The sequence below is a fragment of the Ochotona princeps genome, chromosome 15 (genome assembly GCF_030435755.1).
Source record: "Ochotona princeps isolate mOchPri1 chromosome 15, mOchPri1.hap1, whole genome shotgun sequence".
Lineage (NCBI taxonomy): Eukaryota > Metazoa > Chordata > Mammalia > Lagomorpha > Ochotonidae > Ochotona > Ochotona princeps.
Window position 1 is genome coordinate 52,193,306 of NC_080846.1, and position 15,806 is coordinate 52,209,111.

Sequence of the window (15,806 nt, forward strand, 5' to 3'; positions counted from 1 at the left end):
GTGTCCTGCCAACCAAGGGCCAGGGTGTGTGTCCTGCCAACCAAGGGCCAGGGTGTGTGTGTGTGTCCTGCCAACCAAGGGCCAGGATATGTGTGTGTGTCCTGCCAACCAAGGGCCAGGGTGTGTGTGTGTGTGTGTGTCCTGCCAACCAAGGACCAGGGTGTGTGTGTGTGTGTGTGTGTGTGTGTCCTGCCAACCAAGGACCAGGGTGTGTGTGTGTGTGTGTGTGTGTGTGTGCTGCCAACCAAGGGCCAGGGTGTGTGTGTGTGTGTGTGTGTGTGCTGCCAACCAAGGGCCAGGGTGTGTGTGTGTGTGTGTGTGTGTGCTGCCAACCAAGGGCCAGGGTGTGTGTGTGTGTGTGTGTGTGTGTCTGTGTGCTGCCAACCAAGGGCCAGGGTGTGTGTGTGTGTGTGTGTGTGTGTCTGTGTGCTGCCAACCAAGGCCCAGGGTGTGTGTGTGTGTGTGTGTCCTGCCAACCAAGGGCCAGGATGTGTGTGTGTGTGTGTGTGTGTGCTGCCAACCAAGGGCCAGGATGTGTGTGTGCCAACCAAGAGCCAGGGTGTGTGTATGTGTGTGTGTCTGTGTGCTGCCAACCAAGGGCAACCTATAGGAAACAGCACAAAGTCTGTAAGCACTGTGCAATGGCAATGGCGAGAAGGAAAACAGGTTGAATGAATTTAATGAGCTTTTTTTTTAAAATGCTACATAAATACACTTCAAAGGTGCTTCTCTCCCTTGGGTTGATGCACAGGTCCTGATCATTTCAATTACTGACCGTGTTTTCCTTATTCAAGCTTTACTGATTAGGAAAGGTGAGACCAGGGCCACAGGTTCCAGACACTGGGCCTCTGCCCTGAGTTACAGCTTACAAATCCACCCTGTCAGGTAAGGCCACCTGCTGGCTGTCCTACACCCTAGTTGCCCCAAGGAAGCTCCCAGGCCAAGTCAGAGCTGAGTTCTGGCATCAACACCCCGGGAGTGTCTGCTGGAGCAGGCCTATCCTCTTCCCTCTGCACTTACTTACCGGAAACCTCTCAGCTCCCACCTTCATCCAGCATGCAATTCCAAATGTCAAGTTTCACACAAAGTGCATGGGATATAATATGCACATAAAAAAAAAATTGGGCCTGTCTGTCATGGTGGCCTAGTCAGGTAAATCCTTGATTTGCATGCACTGGGATCCCATAAAGGCGCCAGTTCATGTCCTGCCTGCCCCACTTTCACCCAGCTCCCTGCTCGTGGCCTGGGAAAGCAGTGGAAGATGGCCCAAAGCCTTGGGACCCTGCACCTGGAAAAGCTCCTGGCTTCAGACCAGCTCAGCTCCGGCCACTGTGGTCACTTGGGGAGTGAACTAGTGGATGAAAGATCTTTCTGTCTCTCCTCTCTGTAAATCTGACTAAATAAATGTTCATGGGCCAGGCATGGTAGCCTGGTGGCTAAAGTCCTTGTCTTGCACGTACTGGGATCCCATATGGACACCGGTTCATGTCCTGGCTGTCCCACCTCCCTGCTTGTGGTCTGGGAAAGGAGTCAAGAACGGCCCAAAACTTTGTTACACTGCACCCATGTGGGAAACCTGGAAGAAGCTCCTGGTTCCTAGCTTTGGATCAGTTCAACTCTGGCCATTGCAGCCACTTGGGGAGTGAACCAGCAGATGGAAGATTTTTCTTTCTGTGCCTTCTCCTTTCTATATATATATATATATATATATATATATATATATATATATATATATATCTTCCCAATTTAAAAAAATTAAATCTCAAAATAAATAAATAAGTAAATCTTTAAAGGTAGGAAGGAAAGAGAAGGGGAAGAGAGAAATAGAGGGAGGGAAGAAGAAAGGAAGAAAGAAACCCAGCAACGCATTTCCTTGGGGCTAAGCCAGTTGTCCACTAGGTCCACGGAAAGGTACCCAACCCTTGTCTCTGTCCTCACACACAAAGCTACGCTAAGAATATGAAGAAGACAAGCACTGTGCTATTCTGGGTTGAGCAGGACTTGATGCTTATCAAACCCTGAAGTTTTAATATCAATGCCTGATGGATTAAGAGTGGAAGATGATGGGATGATAGTGCGGGAGTGAGGAAGCCAGAGGGAGGGAGGTCTGTGAGCCCCAGGGTCGTGTCCTTGCAGGATGCTTCTATCTCACTTCAAGTGTGGTCCAGGTTCCCCCTTTTCCCTTCCTCTCTTCTGACTCATCATGGGATTGGGCCCTCACACTCATCCACAGTGAACCCTGGGGCCCTTCTAAAGAGCTGCATATGGGGCCCGGCGGCGTGGCCTAGCGTTTAAAGTCCTCGCCTTGAAAGCCCCGGGATCCCATATGAGCGCCGGTTCTAATCCCGGCAGCTCCACTTCCCATCCAGCTCCCTGCTTGTGGCCTGGGAAAGCAGTTGAGGACGGCCCGATGCATTGGGACCCTGCACCCGCGTGGGAGACCCGGAAGAGGTTCCAGGTTCCCGGCTTCGGATCGGCATAGCATCGGCCCGTTGCGGCTCACTTGGGGAGTGAATCATCGGACGGAAGATCTTCCTCTCTGTCTCTCCTCCTCTGTGTATATCTGGCTGTAACAAAAAGGAATAAATCTTTAAAAAAAAAAAAAAAAAAAAAGAGCTGCATATGGTAAACTGAAACAAACCATTTCTTACCCAGAAAAGTTCCTGGGTAATCACAGCGTTGATGAATAGACGGGATCAAAGGCTCCAACGAGTAGAGACTCACAGAGATGATACCATCATTGGCAGAAGATAGAGAAAAAAGAAATTCAGAAAATGTGCATTTTCCAATAGGAAATAACATTAGAAGTTCAGAAAAATGTTTAAGAGATGAGCAATACTAGGAATGAGTGAGCCAGCGCACCCTGGATTGGACTGCCGGCATGCATTAGAGCATCTGGCCTTAGGTCTTAGCTCTTCTTCATTTCTAATAGAAATCCACATTTAACAAACGTTTAATATGAAAGAGGAAGAGACCCTGAGAGACAGAACTCAATCTGCCATCCCTGACTCACTTCCCCATGTGCCCACAAGTGCCAGGAACCAGGAACCTCACCCGGGTCTCCTATTTGGGTCTGGGGGCCCAGGGCCTTGGGCCATGATCTGCCACACTCAGGACGTGTTAGCAGGATGCTGGATCACGAGCAAGCTGGTAAGAGACCAGCATTCCTTCACAGAATGCAGGTGTGCAAGCCATTTGCCCCACAATGCCCACCCCTTCCCCAGATTTTCAGAATAGGAGATGCTCCTACCCTAAACTTTAGACCAGTAAAAATAATCTTTAGTCCTGCTTTCCTCTCCTCTACATGAAGTTCTTCACTAAGTCTCAGTAAGTTTTCCGGTAAACGACTTTTTACAGTAAAATGTGCTGCTCAGGGGCTGGCATTGTGGCCTGGTGCGTTGAGCCTCTGCCTGCGATGCCAGGATCCCATATGGGTGCCAGTTCAAGTTCCAGCTGCTCCACTTCCATCCAACTCCCTCCCTGGTAACACTCCCGGGAAAGCAGTGGAAGATGATCCAAGTCCTTGGGTCCCTGTACCTATGTGGGAGACCCAGAAGAAGCTACAGGCTCCTGGCTTCAGACCAGTGAGCTATTCAGGGAGTGAACCAGTGGATGGACGAGCTCTGTGTCTCTCCTCTGCAATTCTGCCTTTCAGATTAAATTCACTCTAGGGAATGAATCAGCAAATAGAGGATTTATCTTTCCCCCTCTCTCTGTAACTCTTTCAAATAAATAAATCTTTAAAAGGAAAAAAGTCAATTATACTAACTATACCACTCAACTTGTAATTATTTCATCATGAATCAATATGGAAGTCTTATAACATTTTATTTATGACTTATTTTTCTGAAGAAATAAATCCTTACACTACAACCTGCCACAATGTCTCCTCCATAGTCGTGACTTGGTAAATGCCCATTGACCTTGTGGTCAGGAGACCATGACCGGTAGTTCTCCTGCTGTGCAATGAAACAACCGTTCTTAGGTTTGTCTTCCTCTGCACTCTTAGTCTTCACAGAATAAGAATGAAACTCAACTAAGCCAAAACGAATATTACCCTAAGAAAACAAAATGAAGAGGGAGTCAGAATATTACAAGGAAAGGGGGAAATCAGTTGATCCAAAATGATCCAACAGGTTAAACCCCCACCTGCAGCACTAGCATCTCCTATCAGAGTGCTGGTTCAAGTCCTGGCTCCTCCACTTCTAATCCAGCTTCCTGCTAATGCACTTGGGAAAGCAGTTCTGGGCTTTTTTGCCTTTGGCCTGGCTGAACCTAGCCATTGCATGATTGCATATGCAGTGAACCAGCAAACGAAGAGCTCTTTCTCTCTCTCATTTTGTCCTTCAAATAGGTACAGTAAAAAAAAATTTTTTTTTCTCAAAAAAATAAATGTAAAAAATCAAAATCTATTTTAAAAATAATAAATGAAAGTATCTTGAGTGAGAGCTCAAATTCCCAAACTATTGTTACAGATCTCCTTAACAGACAATGAAAATGTGTGCGGGGCAGAGGAAGGTAACATGCGCAGATGTTCCCACACACAGGGCGCTTACCACTGCAGCATTAGGAGAGCTGTAGCCATCCTCCTGGGAGCACGGGGATCACCCAGACATGGGAGAAGGCACTTCGAACTTTATGATTTTCTTTAAATTTGTGCCTCCGTTAACTATTCAAACAAATACAAGAGATGCATTTTAAGACAAAAATGGAAAATAGCTCATAATGTGCCTTTTGAGAAAATGGTCTTATATTACATGACTACATATTGTTTTTTAAGAAAAAAAAAAAAAAGACACTTGGGCTGGTGCTGTGGTATAGGGAGTTAAGGAACCACCTGCATTGCATATGGGCACCAGTCCGAGTCCTGGCCACTCCACTTCCAATCCAAGTCCTTGTAAATGTGCCTGGGAAAGCAGCAGAAAACAGTCTGAGTGCTTGGGACCCCGCTCACAACGTGGAGATCCACATGAGGCTCTGGCTCCTGGCTTGTATGGCCCAAGCGTGGCCACTGCAGCCATCTGGGGAGTGAACCAAGAGATAGAAGATTTATGCCCCTCTCTCTCTCTCTCTCTCTCTCTCTCAATCTCTCTCTCTCTCTCCCCCCCTTTCTCTGTACCTCTGCTTTTCAAATCAATAACTCCCTTTTAAAAATGAAATAAAAGAGACATTTAAAGACACAACTAATTTGTTTTTGCCACAAAGCAAGAAAATTATCTTCCAATTTTCTCAAGACAAAAAAAAAAATCCAAGGCAGCAATTTGCAACAAACTTACACAGAGTTAAGAACTGGAAAAGAAAACTTTTCAATCCAACAAGGGGCAGACATTTGGCCTAGCAGTTAAGGCACCTGCTGGGCACCCCCATGTCCCATAGCACAGTGCTTGGGTTCCATTTCCCAGCTGTAACTCCTGATTCAGTTTCCTGCGAATGCAGACCTGCGGAGTGGGGGGGGGGGGTGCTGTAGTGACGGCATCCAGGCTGGCACAGCCCCCCACCTCTGTGGGCATCTGGGAAGTAAATGGGCAGGTGGCAGCTGTCTCCCTCGCCCTGAAGGTAATTACCGAAATCTCTGTGCAAATCACAGATCAGGATCCCTCGTGGTTCACAGGGCGAGAGAGCCTCAAAGGAACCTTCAGAGGGAGAGTAAGCCCCTTCTCTCCCCCAGGCACTCCCACTGTCCTGGCTCATCTGCAAGGCACTCATTCGCTTCATTAATTTCTTCATGTTTGCCCTTATGCCCTCCCCGCCCCGCTTCCTCCCCTCCATGGTTTCTCTCATACCTAACGTTTTGTCCTGGACCACAATACAAACCTTACAAACAGAAAGTAAATCAAGCCTTTAGGTCCTCAGGGCACAGTTCCTGGAAACAGCACTGTGATCCTCAGTTATCTTTCTTTCTTTTTTTTTAAAGATCTATTTATTTTTATTGGAAAGGCAGATTTACAGAGAGGAGGAGAGACCGACAGAAAGATCTTCCATCTGCTGGTTTACTCTCTGAATGGCCACAGCAGTGAGAGTTGAGCCAATCCGAAGGCAGAAGCCATGAACTTCTTCCATGTCTCCCACGCAGGTGCAGGGTCCCACGGCTTTGGGCCGTCCTCTACAGCTTTCCCGGGCCACAAGCAGGAAGCCAAATGGGAAGTGGAGCAGTCAGGACATATAGGGGATCCCGGCATTTGCAAGGTGAGGATTTAGCCACTGAGCCATCAAACCCAACCCAACTCCTCATTTTTCAGTGGAGCCCCTGGGGAATCCCACGGAGACATCTGCAGTGAACAAGAGGCTCTGGGTATTCTCACCTCTGAGCAAGCTCTCTGGGATCTCCTCTGCAGTCTGCTCTGACTTCTAAATGGAAAAATAATGCATCAGTTTGCTTTCATTTAAAAGCCCGTTCTTCAATTTGGGGATAAGACCAAAAGACAAGTGAATGGGACACAAAAGCCCGTAGGATCAGGAGAAATAAGGACCTCTTCCTTTTTTTCTTTCTTCCTAGCCACGTAATAAATGACACTCTATTTGCTGACAGAGCTGTTGCTCAGTAAATAACAACAAAATAAAACAAAGGCAAAATGCTATTTCGCAACGGCCTGCAGGGCCACTAGGCTTCTGGGGGCTCAGCCTTCAGCTGCATGCAGTGTTGAAGGCCGGACTGGGAATGCCCTCTTCCCTCATACAGTAGCTGTGACCTCTCCTTGTCCCAATCATCATCTGAAATTAAGCAACATTTCAACTTCTTCTCCCTTCCCATGTTTAGGCTGGTGGAAATGCTGAGACAGCTAAACAGCCAAAATGCAGGAGGCAGGTCAGGGACTGTAACTGCCTAATGTGAGGACCCAGCCCTGGATGGCTAGGCAGGCAATTCACCCTATCCTCCTCACGTTCCGACTCCTGGGGATTCAGACGCTCTCGCAGTGAGTCCAGCCCAGGGAGCATGGCAAGTGGCGATGGGGGGGTGGGTGGGAAGGGATTCTGTTCTCCGACAGCGACTGACTGAGCTCCAACCTCCCTCTCTGGTATCTTGGTCAGTCTGTGCCCATGCATTCCTCCAGGCCCCCAGACTCCCAGCCCCTCTGGGGCTCTCCCGACTGTCAGCTTTTACTTCCTCTGTTCTTGGGACGAGGCGCATTCACACACCTAAGGAAGCATGTCACCGTAAATTCTGTTACCCGTGTTCCTCTGGCATGAAGACGCCCCCAAAAACTCCTGCTCCATTCCAGGCCGGACTCACAGCATGCTCTGCTCCTCTCAGAGTTCCTAAGACTTTGCAGGGGAGGCACAGGCCAAGGCACAGTCCTAGCTGTAACCTCAGCTGATGATGTAAAAGCATGGATGAGGAGCCAAGGGTATGCCTTTCATTGCAAGACATAGGGACAGACAAGAAGAGGCCGAGGCAAAACAGCTAGGACAAGCTGCAGAAAAAAGGCAGAGTGTCGCCTCCTGTGTCTGTGGCTGTGCTGTGTCCTGAAAGAGCCTCTGGGAGTCTCCCCTCAGCTAGCCCGCTTCCTCCTCGTCGGGTACTTTTCCCTTCCCTCTGCCTTCTTCCAGAGCCGTTCATTAAGCCCACTCACCAGGATATGTTTAGCTACCTGGGATCATGATAATTGCTTAAAATAAAAACCAAAATTATTCACATTACCTGGCTACACGAACATCAGCATAATATCATTTAACAGGAAAAAAAAAATTCCAAGGCCTAAGGCAACCCACCTAGGAACCAGTTTCTACTCCAACAGCCATTTAAATAGTTCTAAGCCCTGGACAACTAAAACTCTGGCATTCTCAGATTCTTCAACTCCACAATGGGTACAATAGTTGCCTTCCCAGGCGCATGGGCTGATGGAAAATTTTCTCAAACTTTTCTAAGCAGAGTAATAATTATCAAAGGTGGACAGTAACCCTCAAGGCCTAGACACATGAGACCCACACAAAGGCACCAGATCAAGATCCATACTCAGGCCCAACATGGCAGCCTAGCAGCTAAAGTCCTTGCCTTGCATGTGTCAGGATTCCATAGCGGTGCCAGTTCTAATCCCGGCAGCCCCATTTCCCATCCTGCTCCATGCCTGTGGCCTGGGAAAGTAGTCAAGGACGGCCCAAAGCCTTGGGACCCTGCAGCCACGTGAGAGACCGGGAAGAAGTTCCTGGCTCCTGACTTCAGATCGACTCAGCTCCGGCTGTTGTGGCCACTTGAGGAGTGAATCAGCAGATGGAAGATCTTACTCTCTGTAGATGTGCCTTTCTAATAAAAATAACTAAATCTTTAAAAAAAGAAAAAAAGAATCATACTCACCAGGGCAATTGGGGTGGTACAGCAAGCAAAGCTGTCCCTTGGTGCGCCCACATCTAGCAATCAGAGTCCCCAGCTTTTCTGCTTCTAATCCAGCTTCCTGTTAATGCACCCCAGGAGTCAGGAGATGATGGCTCAAGTACTTAGGTCCCTGCTACTGATATGGGAGAAACGGATGGAGTTCCTGGTTTCCTGGCTTCAGCCTGGTCCAATAACCCTGGCTACTGCAGGCCTTCAGGAAGCAAACCAGCAGATGAAAAAAAATCTCTCTTTCCCTCTCTCTCTTTCTCTCATTTTCAAGTAGATGCAAATAAACTTGTTTCTTTTTTAATTAAAAAACTATACTCTTACAGTTGGGGAAGCCTAAAATGGTGCTAAAGACAAAAGCAACTCTAAACTTGCATATTCAATTAACCATATCTCAGAAACCCAGCTCAAGTCAGACTGGAGGCAGGCCTTGGCGTTTGGGCCGGTTCCACCTTCAGATCCCAAGCTGTAGCTAAAAACAGCCCAGCTGCCTGTCAGCTGGTGAGTGCCGCCATGCCTTTGCAGTAAAGAGGCCGATTCCAATGTACTTTGGGGATGAACAGGAAAGAGTTACTGTGGTAACCGCATTTGCAGTGCGGTGGCGGCGTGGCGGTGTGGCGGAGACCAGCACAGCCACTGTGAAGGAAAAGTTTTCTCCTTTCAGACTAGCCCACGCCCTCCAGGTGAGGGCACCTGCAGCTTCTGTCCTCTGGGCCAGAATGAAGATGAAGCAGCCATTTGCTCTCCAGACAGCCAAATTGTAATACAGCACATGTAGATTCTGTCAAACACACAGTAAAACACACTCTAAGCTGCCAAAGCCCTAGGGAGAAAGGAGTTAATGCACACTGAGCTGTCTGTTTCGGAAACCAGAAGGAAATAGAGATTTCATTTAAGCCTCAGAAACACCCTGCCAAGGTAAGTGTTGTGATTCCCGGATTCCAAGACGAGAACACTGAAGGCCAGACAAATTCAACCACTTGCCCAAGGTCACTGGGCAAGACCCAGGAGGAGGGTCAGGATTCCAACCTAACCTCGCCTGAAGCCAAAGCCCACACCAGCAGTGACTATTCTTTGCAACAATGTAACTATGGCAACCTTCCGTCTCACCTTCATCCTCACAGCCCTGCATCCTGCTTCTCCCAACATTTCTCAGGACACTCTTCCTTGGTTGTTTTTTCCCCTGCATTTACTCCCCATTCTTACACAAGTTTTATAGGTGAAATTACAAAACCTTAACAGACTGCCTTACAACATTTCAGCAAGGGTTAAGCCTGTACGCAGAGGGTTCCAGTTCCTTCCCTTAACCCCTAAAGGGCCACAGATCTCGAGTATGGTATTTCTGTACGATGCCTTACATACACCAAGCGCACAGTGGGACTATCTCAGGGAAACACACAGGAGGTACACGGTGGAAAGGCTCCAGTCAGTGGTTAGATTTAAACCCAGAGAATTCACAGGGGTCCAAATCCAGGAGTAGATGCTTTCACAGGAAAGATAAAAGAGGATTAGGGGAAAAGGTAAATGGAAACAAATCCTCTGATGTTTAGGTCCCTAACTGATTAAGCAGTCAGCCTAAGTCATGAAAAGACTCCATTGGAAAAAGGCGATATTGTGACTAACTTTTCCTAGGATTTCTTGATGCCTGGAAGGAAGAAAACAAAACTGGGAAAACACAACAAAATACATTAGGAAGTATGTGATTAAGATGGTAAAGTTAAGGATGACGTTTCCACAATCAGGATGGGTTGCTTTGATACCTACACTAACTGATCTCCTACACCAGTTAGAAAAAAAACCTGTATTTTCAGTATACAGAATGGCTTTCTTGTTCTTCTTAGAAGTAATCCATAAGAATTGAGGATTCACTAATGCAAACATGTGTCTTCCAGGACAATTTGTTACGTAATACCAGCACATTAAAGGCAATTTATTTTTTCTGTTCACATAATGTTTGCCTTGCTTTAGGTGGACATGTCTCCATCTCTGCACTCTTTTTGCAAAGGGTGGGTGCATTCCTTCCACCCTCTCCAGATTCTCAATCTTTTCTGGACAACAATCACCACACTGGCACCTGCTCTGAGACAGCCCGTCACACTCATCCCTCAACTTTTATTTTTCACTGAGACGGAAATAAACTAAGATAGTCATTGTGCTAGGAAGTTCCCTACCAGGTCTCTCCTAAAACGGACTCCTATGTTGGGTGACAGACCATACCAGCTAAATGCAACGCCTCCATTCCTAGTCTGATATACAAGTAACTTTTCTGGACAAACCTACCATGGTCACATGCTGGCTTTGGTGGAAGATACTTTTCCAGTTTTCCCAGTTCAATAGCAGCCAGACAAAATACACTTCTGAGACAGCTTCACTTCTCAAGCTATCAAACTCCTTCTCTTGGAGACCAGATCTCCAAAATATTAACAGTTTCCTGCTATTCCAAATGGGCTGAAATCACGCAGTCAGCAAAATGCCGCTGTATGACTTACATATATAAATATCTGTCGCAGCCTGCAACCCTCCCCCAAAAAAACCATGTTGTCTCCATGAGGGACAGCCAAAAAGGAGTTATGTGGGAGTAATCCAATGTGATAACTAGGCTTCAACCTCTAGCACAGAGCCAGCTGTGCAGGCACAGCCACATCCCCTGGAAAGCCTGCCAATAATCAACACCCAAATCTCATCCAGTGCATTGAAGGAGCTGTCCTTTCAGCACCACGGGAGCACCCTAACCCCAGACAACTCAAACCTGGACCACCGTCCACAGAGACAGCAAGCAATTGTGTGGGTACCTTTCCCCCGTATCCTACATCCCAACTCATTGTCCTTTTTTTAAATGAAAACCCTCCAAATTGTCTGATACAGAACCCCAAATGAAAATCAGGGGCACTTGAAATCAGCCTCGCCCAGCCAACCCAAGCTTCAGAGCCCTCCTTTGCTCCTTCCAGCTTCAGTCCCACCAGGACACACCACACGGCCACACGGCATCAGATGTTCACAGAACATGGAACATGCTCACAGCCCTCGCCTCAGGGACAGTCTCAATTTCTAGGACAGAGAATGCGTGCTCAACAGCAGCCCGTCACTACCACCTCCCTCCCAGGCAATCAAATCTGCTTTCAGGGAGAACTGAAGGCCTTACGGGTCATGAGTTCCAAAGAAAAACACTGCAGTATTTCAAGAACCAGGTTACAGGCAACGTGCTATCCGGCAGCTTTGGGCATTCTAAGCCCATTCCCTCCAGATTCCTACTGGGCTATGGCTACTGGGTGGCAACGTTACCCACGGCCATTGGCATTACACATCAAAAAAAAATTTTTTGACGAAAGAAAAAAAAATCCTCTCCAGCCCCCTATCTTCCAACGCACAAGGAGAAGAGAGAGGCACCGAAGGAAAGGGAGAAAATGGTCCTCCAGCCCCAACACAGCCCCTCCCTACAGACTTCCCAGGTTCAAACTTGTGCAAACTGTTTTTGACAAGCAGTGGCCCCTCGCCCCTCAGGGCCCTCCCCCACACTTCCTGCTTCCATCCCAAGGTGCAGGGAAAGTGGCACCTGCTGGGGCACACCCCAGCCCCCTTCTCTTCATTTCTCCCCCACCCCAACCGAGCCAGATGCAACGCCCTCCCCCAAACAGATGCCACGCAGGCATTCGGAACACCGGGCCAACCCTGGAGTCTCCGGATGTAAAATGTACTCCCCCACCTTTAAAAAAAAAATGGCAAAACTGCAGTGCAAGTGAGGAAGCAGCGCAGGGTGGAGTAGTTGGGAAGAACGCTTGGTGGGAAGCACCCAATTGGGCTGAAAGACAAAAAAAAAAAAAGAATAGCCCCCATCCTAACTCGCACCTGGGGCTCCCCAGGGGGTCTGGCAACCCAGGCGAAGCCCAGAAAGTTCACTGCCAAGTCTGGCCGGTGGTCGCCGGTGGAGCAGCCGAGAGGATGCGGCTTGAGCTCTCAGAGGTTTTGGGATCCCCCACCCATCCACCCCCGCCCAGAGGACCGCGAGAGAACCAGAAAAGAGGGGTCTGGGCCTGCGGAGCCGGTCAACAGCCCCATGCCCCAGAGCTGACAAGAAGCCGTGGTGTAGAAAGAAGAGGAGTGGAGGGGGTGGAGGGGGTGGAGGGGGTGGAGGGGGTGGAGGAGAGGCCCAGGCTTCTGCACCGGCTGGCGTAGAGGTGGAGGTGGGGGAAGGGGCTGTTCTGAAAGTGGTGTAGTCCCTAACACAGGAATTCTAGCCGGTTCAGGGAGCGCCCCCCACCCAACAACACATGCCACAGAGCACCCTGCTGGGAGGGGGTGCATGCATCCCAAGTCCTGGGCAAGGTGGTGGTGGGAGAGCAGGGAGTACTGCCTCCCTTCCCAAGATCCCAGGAGCCCCAGGTTTCTGCAGTGGGGAGCAGCCTGGGGCCGGCTGAGCGAGAAGGGTGCAGTCAGACATGGGGGAGGGGGGCGAGCCAAGGGGCTGCAGCAGGAAGATCCTGGCAGCACTGCCCTTCCCAGGGCAACCCGGCAGGGGGTGGGGGATGGAGGGATGAGTAGCGGGCAGCTGAGGGCAGGCCCGGGTCCCCCCCTCCGCCCCGCGACCCAGAGCCCAGCAGAGCGAGGGTGTCCCGGGTGGGTGCCGGTGGTGGTCCTCCATTGGCTCGGAAGGTACCCCTCTCCCCACCCCCCCCAGGCCCCTGGGGAACGCGGCGAGAGGAGGCAACACTTGCAAACACCTGTCCAAAACCGGAATGGCAGAACCCCCAGCTCCCCTGGCCCCCTCGAGCCCCGCCGCCACCGCGCACTCTGCGGCAGAGACCCTGACTGGACAGGGGTCGATCGCCGCTCGAGGGTTCCCCCCGAGACGAGCAAGGAGCCTCCCCCCGGAGGGCGAGGACGCGGGAGCGACTTACGGCGGCGGCGGCGGCGGCAGCGAGGCAGGCGGCGGCGGCCCTAGCGCGGGGCCCGGGAGGCGCGGCCGGACTGCAGAGGTGCCGAGGCTGCGGCGGGCGGGACTGCGGTGGGCGCCATCTTGGAGCGCTCCCCGCGCCCGCCCCCCGCACCGCCCGGGTCCTTGCATAATTGATGACTCGCGCCCGCCGCGCGCCGCCGGCACCGAGCGCGCGCCCAGCCGCCGAGGCCCCCCGGCCGCCTGCGCGCCCACCCGCTCGGCGCGCGCCCCTCACCACCATCACCATCACCACCACACCACCCCGGCCCGGGCCGTCCCCCGTGCGCGCCCCCCGCGGCCCACGCCCGCTGGCCCCCGGGCCCCCTCGCCCCCGCGGCCCACCTACCCCTGTAGGGCGCAGCGCCGCCCGCCCGGCTCGCCGGCTCTGGGGCCCGCGTCCCCGCGCGCCAGCCGGCACCGGATCCGGGGCTGAGCGAGCAGGGCGCCCGGCAGGGGGCGCCGCGCCCCCAGCTCTCCCGCGCCCGCCCCCGCGCCCAGCGGCGGCCCTGAGGGGAGGAGGCGGCCGCGGGGCAGTGCGGGGCTAGGGTCCCGCTGGTGTCCTCCAAGTGGGTGGCCGGGGTTGCTGACGCCTGGAGACGCCAGAACTGAGTTTACCTGGTCTCTGGCCGGAGAGGGGGCGCAGGGGAACGCACCAGTCCGGCCCCCTCAGGCGGCGGCGCGTGCTTCCGCGGCTGGCGCCCTGACGGCCCCCGGGTGTGACTGCGCCGGGGTCACCTTAATCTTCCCCTAGCGTCTGAAACGCGGGCGGGGAGAGTGTTGGAGCGCCTCACCCCGCAGTCCTCTGCGGGGAGCTGGGTCGTGAATGCGGGGACTCCTCGAGCTTGGCCGTGCCTTTCTCGGGCTTCATTCTTTCCCCCTCCCCCAGAAACGCGATGAGTGAGGACCAAGGTGCCAGGCGCACGGTGCGCCCAGCACTCAATGTGTCCACGCCATGCCTTTTGCAAGTAGCTTTTGGGGCTGGATGGTCAGCTGCACGTTCAGGATGTGCGATTTCCAAATACGTGTGTGCACGCGTGAAACTTGCCCAAGTTTCCTCGTGCGTCTTGGTAGACCTCGTCTGCACTACCTGCCCCTCCGCCACCTCCAGCAACTTCTCATCTTCTACTGTCCCTTAGCATGGTTCAGAGTCTTAAATACACGGAGTCACACGGCATGAACTAGCTCCCCCCCACACCCGCCGCCCTTTTAAGTGCTTCTTGCGCTCCACAACGCTTGGCGTGGAGGATCCTTGTCGTCCTGTGCTGCTCCTCCGCAAGGTGAGTACGGATTTCCCCCTGTGGCTTTGACTTGCCTTCGCTCATGCCTAGAGCTGCGCACAGCATCTCAGGGACTCGCTTTTCTTCAACAGATCCTCTGGGGTGAGGTGGTCTGCTCAAGTCTTTTGCCTGAAATTGGTCTTTTTCCCTGTTACTGCACTTGGAGAATTACTCAAATCGTCAGGATGCATATCTTCTGTTAGGTGATTGGCAAACGGTTCCTTGTGTAAGTTAATATTTCTATCCTCTCTCTTTTTTCTTCTTCTTAAAGGTTTATTTTTATGTAAAAGGCAGATTTACAGGGAGGAAGAGGAGGAGGAGAGACAGAGAGATCTTGCATCCCATTTACTCCCCAACCAGCCACAGTGGCCTGAGCTGAGCTGACCTACAGCCAGGAGCCAGGAACTTCTGGGTCTCCCACATGAGTACAGAAGCACCAGGACTTGAACCAGCCTCCGTTGCTTTTCCAGGTCACAGCAGGAAGCTGCATCAGAAGTGGAGCAGCCAGGCACAAAACTGGCGCCCATATGGGATGCTGGTACTGCCAACAGAAGATTAGCCTAGTGAGCTATCCTCTTTGCAGTGTCTCACAAAAAGCAGTAGCTCTTCGTTTTTCCAAAGTCCAATTGATCCTTTTTTCTCATTCTAAGAAAATGTTTTATAATAATTATTATTATTTTTTAAAGATTTGTTTTTATTGGAAAGGCAGATACAGAGAGGGGGAGAGACAAAAAAGATCTTCCATCCAATGATTCACTGCCCAAGCGGCTGCAGTGCCTGCAGCTGAGCCGATCCGAAACCAGAAGCCCGGAGCTTCTTCAGGTCTCCCACGTGGGTGCAGGGTCCCAAGGCTTTGGGCCGTCTTCGACTGCTTTCCCAGGTTACAAGCAGGGAACTGGATGGGAAGCTGAGCTGTTTGGAGTAGAACCGGTGTCCATATGGGATCCCGGTGTGTTCAAGGTGAAAACTTCAACCACTAGGTTATCATGCCAGGCCCTATAATTTTTTTAAAATTTATTTATTTCTACTGGAAAGATAGATTCACAGAAAGACTTCCATCTCTGCTCCACTCCCGAAGTGGCCACAACGGCTGAAGCTGAGCTGATCCCAAACCAGGGGCCAGGAAGGAACTTCTTCTGGGTCTCCCACATGGATGCAGGGGCCCAAGGCTTTGGACCATCCTCTGCTGCCCTCCCAGGCCACAGGCAGGGAGCTGCTTATGGGCGAGAAGTAAAGCAGCAGGGACATAGACCAGTGCCTTTATGGGCTGCTGCGTCTG

At 51.2% G+C, this 15,806-nt stretch overlaps 1 protein-coding gene across 1 annotated transcript in view; it reads right to left on the reverse strand.

Annotated features, from left to right (window-relative positions):
- SCN8A (sodium voltage-gated channel alpha subunit 8) overlaps positions 1 to 13,714 on the reverse strand; it is a 192,335-nt gene extending 178,621 nt beyond the window's left edge. The window contains exon 1 of the mRNA XM_058673528.1: positions 13,597 to 13,714. The gene's annotated coding sequence lies outside the window, so the exon portion shown is untranslated. The remainder of the gene's footprint in view (positions 1 to 13,596) is intronic.
- Positions 13,715 to 15,806: the final 2,092 nt, after the last annotated feature.